Source organism: Schistocerca nitens, chromosome 9 (genome assembly GCF_023898315.1).
Source record: "Schistocerca nitens isolate TAMUIC-IGC-003100 chromosome 9, iqSchNite1.1, whole genome shotgun sequence".
Lineage (NCBI taxonomy): Eukaryota > Metazoa > Arthropoda > Insecta > Orthoptera > Acrididae > Schistocerca > Schistocerca nitens.
In genome coordinates this window covers 123,640,930-123,654,713 of record NC_064622.1, presented here as the reverse complement: position 1 = coordinate 123,654,713, position 13,784 = coordinate 123,640,930, and the positions used below count along the sequence as shown (strand labels likewise).

The window sequence follows — 13,784 nt, the reverse complement described above, 5'->3', positions numbered from 1 at the left end:
TAATTTTGGTTTTCTGATAATTTACTGTCTCCGTGTTGTTGGCAGGTTTGTCACTGATGACATCCTGGTCACGACTGTGGGGTTAGGAGTCTTTTGTGTTTTGGAGAATATCGTGTGACTTATTGACAGTGAAGCAAAACTGCCGGCCGAGGTGGCCGAGCGGTTCTAGGCGCTACAGTCTGGAGCCGCCGAGCGCTACGGTCGCAGGTTCAAATCCTGTCTCGGACATGGATGTGTGTGGTGTCCTTAGGTTAGTTAGGTTTAAGCAGTTCCAAGTTCTAGGGGACTGATGACCTCCGCAGTTAAGTCCCATAGTGCTCAGAATCATTTGAACAATTTGAAGCAAAACTATCCTGCCGTTTCGTATCTAAGCCCCATGTGGCAGAGAAGCAGTGTTATGGTAGTTTTGTGTGTGTGTAGCTTTTACGGTGGAGGCAGATGTGTCTTGGAAGTCGGAATTAGTTTCTGATCGCGTAAGCTCCTTCAGTTGTGATAAGTGCCCCTTCCAGCTTTGTTTAATAGTTGCAAGTAATGCATACCAACCAAACTGGGGAACAGAGGACCTCAACAATATATTATGATTTCAGTAAATTACGTTGTTATTTATTTTATGTTGTACCAAACCGTTTGGAGTGGTGTTGTTTTACTGCGAAGCTTAATCTTGGCGATTTATCTGGTAATAAATATGCAACCATTCGTTTTTTTTACCACTTATTCAACCATGAACATGTTTTCGAGCCACTGCAGACTCATCATCAGATGGAGGTGTTACGCGGACATTATGTTGTGGACCAAGTGTAGCTAGACGCAGTGCTGGCGAGTGCACTGCTTTGTGGTATCCACATCAGATAGCTTCTTACATCGTACGTTATTAAGCTATGTACACAGATATATACAGTATTTAGCTACACTTGATTTTACACTGATTCACAGAAAGTAAACACTTTGTTTACTTTCTGTGAATCACTGTAAGACCAAGTGGCCCTGAGGGGGACCCAATCATACCACACTCAATCTCCCCCCCCCACCCCCCCCCCACCCAAACCTCTGCGTGGGTGGCGGGGGGTAACTTTGAAATCTTCAATAGGACCGCACATTTTGTACCGTAGATTACAATTCTATGGCATAAGCTACACACATTTTGTCTGAAGCATTTCCTTCGTTTCGCTACAGATGACGCACTAATGGGAGGGATGGAGATGGGTACTCAACCGTAATTTACGACATGCTAATCAGTGGCCCTTGAATATCCAGTGGCACATGGGACACTCCCCTCCCCCCCTCCCCACGGGGTGGTGGGGGAGTAGAACAGGCCGCTATTTCATAACATCTAATTGGAAACTCCATTCGCAATGTTGTATTCCCGAAATATCAAGCAGGATATAACTCGACGAGACACTGTGGCTGTGGCTCGAGACGATCGCTACTCTACTTTTCCACATAGAGTAAACGTAGCACCGCCAACATCAGTAGACTTAGTGATTCGCTTCTCAAATGAATGTACATAGGAATATCAGCACAAGCGTTTTGATGCGGTCGACCATGTCTTCACGACTTGTTGGCACTTGCTGTTACACCTTATCTCTTAAATATCCCCACAGAAAAAAGTCCAAAGATGTCAAATCCGGCTACCTAGCGGGTCAATTATCAAGGTCATCTTTGCCAACCTACCGACCAGCATAACACGGTGTAATACCTCCAGTGCGGAATGCGCTCGGCAACCGTCATGCTGAAACTACATACGTTATCGAACGTCCAGGCCAATATCCCGCAGTAGCACCGGTAGATCCTGTTCCAAAACGTTCGATATTTGCGTCCATTCAATTTGCCCCCGATGAAATACGGGCCAATGAGTTAGTTTCCCAGATGTGATACCTTACATCAACCGACAAAGGACGTTGAAGGACAACTTATTGTGATCAGTGGGGACTGTCTACACACAAGTAATGCGTGTTATGCCGGTTAACGCTATCATGGTTGGTGAAAGTAGACTCATCCGAAAATAATACCTCGGAATAGAATATGGAGGTCGTTTGCATTTGTTGAGGTGCCCATTAACACAACACTACCCGGTTATGGAAATCGGCGCCATGAAGTTCTTGAGGCGGCGACGTGTGACAGTACTACCAACGGACATACCGGAATCGCGGTTTTATTGTTGGACGCTTGTCTGTGGGTTGTGATGCACTGCCGCTAGTTCAGCTGTTTCATCAGCTTCTCAAGTAACCCATTTGCTTCGTCGCTTTTTTGCCAATCTGTACACTGTTATCGGACATAAAGGCCTTCAAAACCTTCTAAAATGACGAATGTGAGCGGGCTTTCTCTGGGAAACGCTCGGCGTACAAGGCAACAGCAGCCTCAACATTTTTTCTGCATTCTCCGTAAATCAGAATCATTTCAATTTATTCTTCTGTGGTTGCAACGCTCATCGTCGACTTGCACATGTGCTCTCCAAATGATAGGTAGGTGCGCAGGTGAAAAACGCTGCGTAAATATTTTGATGCTTAGAGCCGCCATATATTCTAAGTCTGAACGATACGCGAGCTCCGGTCGCAATGTACTGCCTGTTAGGGTGTGTCGTAGTTCACTACACGACCACGGTGACGCGTCTAGCGGCCGAAGTGGCCGTGCGGTTAAAGGCGCTGCAGTCTGGAACCGCAAGACCGCTACGGTCGCAGGTTCGAATCCTGCCTCGGGCATGGATGTTTGTGATGTCCTTAGGTTAGTTAGGTTTAACTAGTTCTAAGTTCTGGGGGACTAATGACCTCAGCAGTTGAGTCCCATAGTGCTCAGAGCCATTTGAACCATTGAACGCGTCTAGCAGTTCCCTTTTCGACATAACTGTGGCCTGTGACCTGTCATACCATCGCCGCATGGAGGTAGGGTTACACATGACCCTGGATATTAAAGGGCCATTGAGTAGCAAGTCGTAAATTACGACTGTGCACCAATTTATATTCCTCAAATTACAACGCCGTCTTTTGCGTAACGAAGAAAATGCCTCAGACAAAACTTATGTAGTTTTTGCAGTGGAATCGTAATCTGCAATAGAATACAATGTTTCCATTTGATGAATAACAAGCGGGATGTGGGATCCCACCTCCATATGGCGAGGCTAGGACAAGGCAGTGTTTCATAATTTTTAATCGGAAACCTCATTTACAACGTTTTATTCCTCCGACATGGGAACAGGGGATTACTCGACCCGTCACCGTAGCCGTGTAGTTGCCCCGCCACCCACAAGTGGGGTGAGGTCGGGAGTCGATTAGCCGAGCGACCGCTACGGTCGCAGGTTCGAATCCTGCCTCGGGCATGGATGTGTGTGATGTCCTTAGGTTAGTTATGTTTAATTAGTTCTAAGTTCTAGGCGACTGATGACCACAGAAGTTAAGTCGCATAGTGCTCAGAGCCATTTTGGGAGTCGATTGTGGTATCCCCTCCGAGACAAACAAATTGGGATTATAACTTTGTTTGATCCGATGTGTAGTTATCGAGATATCTCAATGTCTTCAGTAAAAATGAACAGCTTGTATAAGCATTGACATGTAGGCAAGGATTTAATGCGGCATTCGTACCTTTCCGATGCGGATGCGGTAAATGCGGAAACGTAATTTTCGCCAAGTTACTAAAAAATCCGTCCAAACGGGATCAACTTGCTGTTTTGTTTTCTTGCAAACCGAAAGACCAACACCGGCAGATATCCATCGGAGAATGAAGAACGTGTATGGAGCAGCATCTGTACAGAAAACCACCGTTGTGGTATGGTGTGCGACTAGGGGTGCTGCTGCTTCATGATCATACACGTCCCCATATCGCAAATGTTGTAACGTGGTAGTTATACCGACTAAGGGAGACACAAGCGCCTACCCTGTGATTCTGATCTCTCCCCTTGCGATGATCACGTCCCTTAAAAAAGGCCCTGAACGTTCGGAAATACCTATCGGACGAGCATGTGCAGCATGCATTTATGGTGTTCTTCAGGCAGGAGTCTACGATGTTTAACGAAACCGACATATTTAACCTGGTGAGTCGGTGTGATGACTGTGTCAGTACTCACAGCGATTTTGCCTGGTTGGCACACCTATTCTGGACTCTGCGGCCTTCTAAATTTTTGATCTCCCATTATAGAAAAAGCTGTTGAGAGTGTTTACTGAAATACGCTCTTCGAAATTGTGATGGAGGTGGTGATAGAATACAGGGAGCAAAGGTAATTAATAACTTGTACAGAAACTAGAGTGGCGTAACAGGGTTGTAAGAGCATGAAAAGGGAGCAGTAATCGAGAGTCGAATTAGATAGTATTGTGGCCTATCCTCGTTGTTATTCAACCAAGCAATAAACATAACGAAGAAGAAATTTTGAAAGGGAATTAAACTTCAATTATAAGAAATATAAAGCTTAAGGTTTCTCGATAACACTGTAATTCCTTGAGATACGGCAAAGCACTTGGATGGTCAGTGAACAGAATGGATAGTGTCTTGAATAGCAATTACAGGATGAAGACGAACAAAATTAGAGCATGGGTAATGTAATTTGGTTGTATTAAAGACGATGATTAGATTAGCGAATGATACTGCAAAAGTAATAGATGAGGTCTTTCTTTTTGTACAGCTAAAGAATTAACGATGGCTGAAGTAGAGAAGATATGAAAGGAAAGTTTCCAATAGCAAGAAAAAACTTACTGGAAAAAGAGAAATCTGTTCACAGAAAATACAAATTTAAGTGTTAGCAAGAAATTTATGAACGTATTTGTCGGTAATATGGTTGTGTACGGTAATGAATCATGAACGATACAAGTTTCAGAGAAGAAAGGCACAGATACTTTTGAAATTTGCTGCTACAGAAGGATGCTGAATATTAAATGGGTAGGTCGGATAAGTGATGAGAAGTAACTGGATCCAGTCATCGAGAAAACAGATTTGTGGCACAACATGAGTGAAAGAAGGAATCGGTTGATTTGATAGGACATATTCTGCGGAATGACTCGATAATCAATTTGGTAATGGGTTGAAGTAGGGGTGGGGGGTAAAAACTGTAGTTGGAGATCTAGGGATGAAAATGAATATGGAGGGCAGTAGCTGCGGGAAGAGGCTTACACTGGATAGGCTACTGTGTAGAGCTACATCAAACCAGTCTTCGGACTGTGGACCATGACGACACCATCAACAACAACAGCTAATGCGCAGCGGTTGTTATATTTAAGTGAACCCTCATTCCTCAGTGTGTATATGAATTAAAATTTTTTGTGATATCTGTTACTGGTATAAAAATTACTGCAAATTCTCTTCTCTGGTTTGCTGCCGGATAACAGTCAACAAGTCTAACACTACATTTTCATGGAAGGAACCCTTTCTTTAATATGATTTCATTACGTTTCAGACAGCACCCATTTCACCACATGCAGTTATTGCAGATAATGAAAGAAACAGGACGCTAGTCTCATTTTTTTAGAAAATATAAAATGTAATGAAAGGAGGATATGAATCAACAAAGCACGGTAGTACACAGCACCGTTAAAACACATCCCACGAAATTTTAACAGCGAATCTCCTTATGTACATACATAGTAAAACATTACAAATATCCTCAAATTTTAGTCCCCCTTTTACAAATACGAAAGAAAGCAGCCGTTCGATATATTCAGGAGGCTGCAGTAGTCGCTGCCGTACGAAGTACTCACTACTGCGAGTACCGCTCAAGACTCAACTGTCATCATAATAAGTGTGCTACTGTAAACGAAAATACTTGGTAACTGAATATTTGTCCCAGCTTGGTTTATTCTCAATATCAAATTAGGACAGAAAATAAAAGAGAAACCCGTTAATGCAGAGGATAACGTAGATAAGGGTTTGGAGAAAATCAAAGAAAGTTTTGAAGCAGCAGCTCAAGAAGCGCTTGTTACACGAGTTATAAAAAAAGAGAGAAAAAGAAGCAGGACACAGACAGGTTTAAGAAATGTGTAAAAGAAAAGAGGTTTGCTTATTTGTAATATAAAACAGTCAACAGACGAATCTTATTAAGAATACAGAAGAACTCTCAATAAGACCAAATCGCTAGTGAATTGTAATTTAAACAGGAACACTGAGGAAACCTTCCTAAAAATTCAGAGAGTGACTTCTATGGGTTGTAGAAACAAATACGAAGAATGATATGAGAGCAGAGGAAAGGATTAAATTAAGTTTCGAAAGTGATCGTCATAAAGAAGGAATTTTGGGTTCAATATTTAACAGAATTACTGAAGTATGTGGGATATCCACTAACTGAACTGTTAACCAAGTTGATTTTCCAAAGTCTTTATTTGCATTTTCCGTAACATGAAACGTCTTGTAAGCGATGATGTCTCTGTCAACGAAGCTCTCCAATCCAGACACATTTGGAACACCGGTACCACCTCGTACAATCGCAACTGTCAACCATCCATTGCCATGCGTAAATGTATCGTTTATGTCAATACTAAAATTGAGTTTACATCCGACAAAAACTGCGGGTACATCTAGCAGAGAATGTGCGGCAACGGATTTTACAGTATTCTTCTTCTTGTTTGCAGCTGATGTTGTCATTTCCACATCTTCTATGGTCTTATATATTGTCTGACCACCGACCTACTATCGAGAAAAACCCGAGCAGGCGATGGCAGGATCACCTGACGACGAATGACTGCTAGTCAGACACACGTACGCTGCATGTAGTATCAATGAGTGTGTTGTGCGTATGGAATGTGGAAGGCACACGATCTACATTACATTGACCGAGGGCAGACTGTGATGGCCCGCGTGGGTCGGCACGAGCATTTCGGAAATTGCACTTGTCGGGTGTTGAAGGAGTGCTGTGGTGAGTGTCCTTAACACGTGGCGAAACCCAGGTCCAGGCGTCGCGGGATTGGGCAGCCGCCCCTCACAACAGATGTCGGACGTCGTAGACTGGGCTGACTGATAAAAAAGGACAGGCGGCGAACTGTGCCGGAACTAACATCAGACATTAATGCTGGACTAAGTACAAGTGTGTCTGAACACTCAGTGAACCGAACATTCCTAACGGTGGTCCACCGTGGCCGACGATACATGCATGTGCATGTGTACGTGGCTATGCACCGTACGTTGCCGCAGTGGTAGAGCGTTGAATGGTGTGATGAATTAGGATAACTTATTCATAATGCCGATGGGAGGGTGCGAATCCGTCGTCTTCCAGAGTAACAGCTCATTGACACCTGTACTGCGGGACGGAGACATGCTGGTGGCGGCTCCATTATGCTCTGGGGAACATTCGCGCGGGCATCCATGGGTCCATTGGGGCTCGTGAAAGGCACCGTGACGGCCAAGCAGTATCGTATATTGGCTGCACACTACGTACACCCCTTCATGACCATCCTGTCTCCTGACGGAAATGGCACTTTTCAACAAAGTAATACGCCATGTCAAAAGGCCAGGAATGTGATGCAGTGGTTCGAAAAACACAGTCGATGTGCTGGCCCCCAAGTTCACCAGATCTGAACACGATCGAACACATCTGGAATGTGACTGACGTGGAATCGCCCCCTCCCCGGAATTTACGGGAATTAGGCGACATGTGTGTGCAGATGTGGAACCAGCTCCCTCCAGCGACCTACCAAAGATTCACTGCTAACACGCCACTATGGTTAAATGGTTCAAATGGCGCTGAGCGCTATGGGACTCAACATCTATGGTCATAAGTCCCCTAGAACTTAGAACTACTTAAACCTAACTAACCTAAGGATGTCACACAACACCCAGTAACGCCACTATGAGTCGCCGCTGTTATCCGTGCCAAAGGTGGACTTATCAGCTATAAGGTAGGTGGGCATAATGTTCTGGCTATTCAGTGTACTTGGTAATAAAGTTTCGAATGAATGGAGAACTAGTATCACAAGGTTAAAAGGAGATAACAATGACTCATCCAGTTACTGAGGGATCAAACTACTGAGTCCAGTATACTAATATTAATAATAATGATAATAATAAAACAAAAAAATACATTATTACCCTTGTGTAGAGATTGTGGAGTTTTAGATACAGTAGATCATGTATAGATGCGGTATTCGTTCTTAAACAGATTGTAGAGAAGTCCGTTGAATACAACAGACCACGTTATCTTTGTTTTATTGATTTAGAGGAGGCTTTCGAAAGGATTTAGGTAACAGATGTTTTAAATCTGCTCTACAACCGGGAGATTCCTTCCAAATTAGTAAAACAACCGAAGACATTTATTGCAATTACTACATCCAAGTGAAAATTGAATCGAGTTTAACTAGGTGCACAGGAGTTAATAGTAGTATTCGACAATGTGATTCACTGGCCTGCTACTTTTTAATATAATCATAGACGAGATGATAATGAAGGTAATGGCTGATAGCCGTTGCAGAATGAGGACGAACAAATGAAAATCATTTGTTATGCTGATGTTGCAGTTCCGCAGGCAAACAGAGAAGATACCCTGCAGAAACGTTTATGTACACTGACGGAAGGAAATCGCAACGCCCAAAATAATTAATGTAGAGCAATGAAACTTTGGGAATACATCTGTCTACGCAACATATTTAAGTAGTATTCGAAGAACTGTGACTGAATCCCGAACAACAGGGAAATAACATGCATCGACATTAAAAAATGGTGTACTGATAATGGCTAAGCACTAGCCGAAATCAGAATTTGCGTAATAAAACCTGCAAGAAAAGGTCGATTGATTGCTGCGATGTATCATTTATAAACATTTAAGTGATTGACATTGCAAGATCACAGGTTGATGTAAGCGGTAGGTAAGCCATTGCAGACGTGAAATGCTGCTATGGAATACCCACGGGAGTGATCCTGCTATCAAACGAAATCACAATGCGCCTCACGTGTCCATCTGCAGCCCGTGTCTTCTAGCGACCTTTCTGTCTCGTGACCACCGTTGCCAGCAAACATGTACAGTGGCTGCATTCCTTCCAAGTCTTTCTGCAGTAACGCGGGACAAACCTTACGTAGCCCTATTACACGACCTCGTTCAAACTCACCGATGAGCTGATAATGACGTCTTTGTCGCCTTAGAACATCCTTGGCTAACATCAACTCACCACGTCCGAACCACGTCCGTAACTAACGCTCAGGACCTTTACATCCACCCAAAAAACCAAATGTATGGTCACATCTGCGCAACCAGTTAGAGGCAAAATGGTAGCGGATAGAAAAATTATCCAACAGATAATGACATTTAAATATCTTCGGATTGAACTGTCCAGCGGTGGATATAGCGAAGAGAAAGCTAGAGAACAAGTAGAAAAAGCAAGAAAGTAGAAGTATGTGCTTTGAAAAGCAAACATATAGGAAAAGATGCAAGGGCACGAACATACAAAACAATTGTGAAACCAGCTATGACATACTCATCAGAGATATGATCTGAAACATCAAAAACTAGGACACCTTTGGAAATCACGGAATTGAAAACTCTGCGAAAGATTACACGGAAGACACTGATAGAGAAGTGAAAACATTAGAAATGGACATAAAGCGGACTCTGTTAATGATTGGGTACGTAAGAGAAAACATTAGCCGAACTAACACATAGACAGGATGGATCAACAGAAGATTGTGAAACTCGTAAGAAATGAATCACAAGCTGGTAAAAGTAATATTGGAGCGACAACCTCGAGGTAGAGTTGAGGGGTACTCTAGCAAGCTGTAGCCTAGGAAGAAGGAAATAACGTTCAGCCTAGCAAGAAAGGAAGAAGAAAAAGACAAATAATCAGTGGTGAAATGATTTGAGCTAGTTAATATGATGGTGTTGCTGTGGCGGAATGCGTTAGTGTTCGATCTGCAATAGAAGTTAGCTTTCTGCAAATACGAGGCACCCACGTATATTTTGTACCGAGTTTTTCTGATGGAAAGCTGTTAATATACCGTAAGTTTACGATATTCAGTATTCATTATTCGTACAATACATCGTTACATTTTTGCATCCGAAACATCTCCATTATCGCCGATGGAAAGTTTGTCAATCAGCCCTGCAACGAACTCTCAAAGTCAAACGGAAATGACATGTAAGCTGGCAGAGAACACGCATTCATGGAACAGTTACGTGCCTTTAACAGGTTATTGAATATATATTAATGATCACAAGAGGAAGTTTGACAATTCACGTACTGCTTTGTACTATAAGCCAGTAATTATCGCTGTATACCGGGAAGTCGTGCAGGGCCTCCTGTGCGGCGTAACAATAGGTGCTGGAGGCTTTGAACGCACGCTGGGCTTAATGGAACCAGAATTACATGTTCGTACGCGATTGGGTAGCGTTAAAGCCTTCCACAGAGCTGCAACGTGTACCCAAATTGATGTTGCTTTGACAGTCGCTCCAGCGTGCACGTTTCCATCAGATGTCACAAGACTATATCTTTTACATGAATGAAGACAGCAAGTTTAAGTTACGCATATTTCTACAAAGCTTTCATTTTCTCTTGTGTCCACCTGTAAATACGGTACGTGCCATGCATGTAGATGACGCCACATGACGAGGCTGGTCTCCAATACGGCGCCACATACTTTTGGTCATCCGCCACAGATGGCGACATAACGAACTTTATTGTGCGTCCGCCATACGTTGTTCAAATACTCCTACCCATCCGCCATAGCTATGGTCCGACGTCATAGTGGGCACTAAAAACAATGACTGCGTCTTGCCTGTCGTCACTCAAATACAGGCGGTGGACAAAAATATGGAAACACCAAGAACAAGGTTTATTATCATGCCCAATACGGTACAGGAAATTCGTTGGCATTAAAACAGCTTCCAGTAGTCTCGCAATGGATAAAAACATGTCCTGTGTGGTTTACAAGGTAATTTTATATCATTCTTCCTGAAAAATAGTGACAGGTAATGATTGTGGCGTATTGTAGCAACTAGATTATTCCAGGAGGAGGTCGAGCAGATGCTACAACGCACACTCAGACTTTTAGTAACTTATTGAATCTGGAACATCGTAAATAATTTACTATGGCAATAGTTGGTGTCCATACAGATTACGCGTATTTGTACTGTCGCTGAGACTTATAATTATCTTTACATTTCGTCATTGCTGAACGATGATTCAAACCATAGTACATTTGCACTTATAAATTTCTGAATCACCATTCTGTTCACAGACAGTCGATGTTGTGTTAAGACGATACTGTCGTCGTTAGCTACGATTACAACTTGTCCCATAAAATGGAAATGAGCGTTTGGCGTCATTGGCCGGGAGGCCCCTTACGGGGCATGTCCAGCCACCTTGGTGCAGGTCTTATTACATTCGACGCGACATAGGGCGACCTGCGCGGCGGATGGGGATGAAATAATGATAACACAACACGCAGTCCCTGAGCGGAGATAATCCCCGACACAGCCGGGAATCGAACCCTGGCCCCTAAGGACGGCTGTCTATCACGCTGATCATTCAGATAGCGGGGCGGATCGCTAGATACATACAGTCTAGGCTGTTACATAGAGACGATTCGTTACTACGTTTGGCAGGGACTTTCTTTACTTTGGTGCCGTCGTGAGGAACCAAATTTTGTATGAGTCTTGGTTCTGCGGAGCCAACGGCCTTGCCGCAGTGGTAACACCGGTTCCCGTCAGACCACCTAAGTTAAGCGCTGTCGGGCTGGGCTAGCACTTGGATGGGTGACCATCAGGTCTGCCGAGCGCTGTTGGCAAGCGGGGTGCACTCAGCCCTAGTGAAGCAAACTGAGGAGCTTCTTGATTGAGAAGTAGCGGCTCCAGTCTCGTAATTTGACATACAGCCCGGAGAGCGGTGTGCCGACCATATGCCCCTCCTTATCCGCATCTGGTGCGCCTGTGGGCTGAGGATGACACGGCGGCCGGTCGTCACCGTTGGGACTTCCCAGGCCCGTTCTGACGGAGAGTTTGATTCTGCGGAAGTAGAGTAGAAAGGTTCAACAATTTTGTGATGTGATGAATGTGGTGGCCAGGGAAGGTGTGATAATTCAACCTCTCGCTCACAAAACCAGTCCTAAGCGATGCAAATTGTTTGCCGTCTTGAAAGACAGCTTCACCATTGTGGAACAAACATTGTACTATGGGATGTACCTGATCAACCGAGATGGTCACATGATCCTCTGCAGCAATGAGACCTAGCGGGATACACTTGGCACCAATGGCATAACACGATATGGCTGTCCAAACTATCACCGGACCCCTACCATGTTTCAGTCTTGTGTCATAAACTCGTCCAGAAGCTGGGATTAGCGTGAAACAAGACTCATGCGACCAAATGACTTTCTCCCATTACTCCAGACTCAAAGCTTTAGAGCTTCGGTCTTACATTTCCTGTTACGTGCATTTGGATCATTGGTCCTGGTTTTGGAACTCCGCCTCGCACTCCAGTCATGTGCTTACGCAGTTTCGGTGCTGGCAACGTTCGCGAGTACGACATTCAGTTTTACAGTGACTTTTGCAGCTGTTGCTCTCCTCCTCTTAGTTTTCGTCACAATCCTCTTCAATGATCGACTATTACGATCACTTAGCACACACTTTCGCCCACTTCGTGACTTAGGGAATGAAGTTTTTCCGGTTACCCGAGGTATAAATCTACGATATTTGAAACACCAGACACGTCGGCGTCCTTGGTAACTGAAGCACCGACCATATGAGCACAAGCAATTCGCCCATGTTCGAATTCGCTTAGCTCCGACATAATGCACTCACAACTACGAAGAACACTGTTCCGATCGCTACTGGCACTTGCAACGTGTCAGGGACAATGCACAGGTGCCGCTCGTGATCAGATACAAAACCGCAGGTTTCGGGCTTGGCCAGCACTTGCATTTGTGTTCAAGCATGCATTTCTCGCTGTGCTACCATAAATTTATGACACCTATAGTTCACAGACGAATTTTATTCTGCCAGTCGAGGGTTTAAATCCGGCCGATGTTACCGAGCGGTTCTAGGCGCTTCAGTCCGGAACCGAACTGCTGCTGCGGTCGGAGGTTCGAATCCTGCCTCGGGCATGGATGTGTGTGATGTCCTTAGGTTAGTTAGGTTTAAGTAGGTCTTTGTCTTAGGGGACTGATGCCCTCAGATGGTAAGTCCCATAGTGCTTGGAGCTATTTAAATTTTTTGAATCGAGGGTTTAAGCGCACAGAGAATTCCAATCAGGCAGTTGATACCTCGCAACTAGGTTTAGGACAACCTTAAGAGAAAAACATGGAAGGTGGACCCATATATTTGCTAAAAAAATGGTTCAAATGGCTCTCAGCACTATGCGACTTAACTTCTGAGGTCATCAGTCGCCTAGAACTTAGAACTAATTAATTCTAACTAACCTAAGGACATCACACACATCCATGCCCGAGGCAGTATTCGAACCAGCGACCGTAGCGGTCGCTCGGCTCCAGACTGTAGCGCCTAGAACCGCATCGCCACACCGGCCGGCCATATATTTGCAATTCGTTGTTTCACGTAACATATCGGTTCTTTATTACCTTACAGAAACATTAACATTACTTTTTAAAATTTATTTAAAGAATCATAAATGTCACAAAACATTGTACAGGCTCAAACATTTAAAAAAGACCTTAACAACTGCATCAATAACAGCAGGACATGAAAATCGGAAGTACACAGTTCCCAAATTAAGAAATGTCACATCAACTACACGTGGCTGCAAGAAGGTTCAGTAAACAGTTTTACCAAGTAAATCAATTACAGTGACAGCCGTTAAATTATTAACAAACTGCGAGATTACGTAACGTTACCCAATCGTCCAACATCAATCCAAATACGGGAATGATCACAA

General features: G+C 43.9%; 1 long non-coding RNA gene and 1 pseudogene across 1 annotated transcript in view; both read left to right on the top strand.

Annotated features, from left to right (window-relative positions):
- The window catches only part of LOC126203739 (uncharacterized), a 101,904-nt gene that overhangs the window by 16,658 nt on the left and 71,462 nt on the right, over positions 1-13,784 (top strand). The window lies entirely within an intron of this gene.
- Positions 11,565-11,682, top strand: LOC126204512 (5S ribosomal RNA; annotated as a pseudogene).